Genomic DNA, 1,573 nt, shown 5'->3' with positions numbered 1-1,573 from the left:
TATATTCTGCCCCCATGGTTGATTGACAAACATGTTTGGTAATATGACTTGTAGAGGTTGGATATTTAAATGAGAAGGAACATGAGCTTTCAATGGGAGTAAAGACTTCACTAAAGGTGAGAAAGGGGACTATTTTGGTGGGGAACTAGGTCTACTACAAGTCTTAGTTTTATTCTTTTTGGGATTATTAAAATTAGGCAGAAAAATCAAATTCTTTAAAGGTTCAAAGTTTTCGTCTAGGATCCCCTTTTCTTTTTCTCCTCTTCTATATCTCCTAGCAGCCAACTCTATCTCTCACTTCTTTATCTAAGGTCTTGCAGGTGCTTGGGCAAGCCTATTGACCACCACTTCTTCTTGAACTTTAGGCACACCCCTTCATAGTTCAACCTGCTCTTCTTTTCTTTCTAGGACACTCAACACTTGTCGAAATTGTTGGCTATTTTGATGCAATGTCCAGGTAGTTGCAGTTAAATTTGAGACTATATTGTCATGTGTATCTTCAAATCTAAGATTAGGATGTAACACAAGGAACACATCATTATGTGGGAGAACCATTGTAATTCATTGCATTTTCAAAAGTTTTGTTCTATTTCACAAGGACTCTCCCTAGTAGAGTTGCCAAAAATCTGTTAGTGAACAGATTGTCTTTCTAATTACACAATAATAATTTACTCTATGCCAAAGACTTGTAAGGCAAAAAAGTGTTCACACCAGTTGAGAAAACTTCATGCTATTTGTTTTCTCTTTGTATTTATAGGTACAACTTCCTTTATGAGAGTTGTGAATGAATTAAAAACCAATTTTGCACATTTTTCAGAAAGTGCATAAGGTACTATTACATACTCCTAGGTAGTGAGGTGATAATTCATTCATACAACAAGGATAAAAAGCTCATATTCTTTTCACCATAACCACTTATTCAAAAGGAATTGAATGCTACAATGACTTCATAATAACCATTCAAGAAAATTGATCACTGTAAATTGTAGAAGAAACAACAATAGACATCTCGAACAATTAATCAAATGTTCACAAAGTAACAATGATTTAATCACTCCAAACACCAAGTTTTAAAGCGAGATCAAAGATGATATATATATATATATATATATATATATATATATATATATATATATATATATATATATATATATATATATATATATATATATATATATATATATATATATATATATATATATATATATATATATATATATATATATATATATATATATATATATATATATATATATATATATATATATATATATATATATAGAAACTTCTTTCCTACACATAGTGATTCAAAAAGAAAATATATATATTCTATCTATCTATTGCTATCCAAAAAGAACCTATTTTATTAGAGTACTTTTTAGCTTTCTAATTCTAACCCTTAATCAGTTCAATACCCGATCATTTATAGTATTTTTACATATCTAAAAGGCCTCCATTAAAGCCAAACCATTTTGGCTGAAACAGTTATAGTAAAACAAAAATAGTTTTAAAATGGTTGCAAAAGACACAACTAGAAGTAACTATCTTGATTAGACTTCAACGCTAGCCTTTT

Source organism: Cupressus sempervirens, chromosome 3 (genome assembly GCF_028749045.1).
Source record: "Cupressus sempervirens isolate cs-2001-9-10 chromosome 3, ASM2874904v1, whole genome shotgun sequence".
Classification (NCBI taxonomy): Eukaryota; Viridiplantae; Streptophyta; class Pinopsida; order Cupressales; family Cupressaceae; genus Cupressus; species Cupressus sempervirens.
This window is presented reverse-complemented; position numbering follows the sequence as displayed.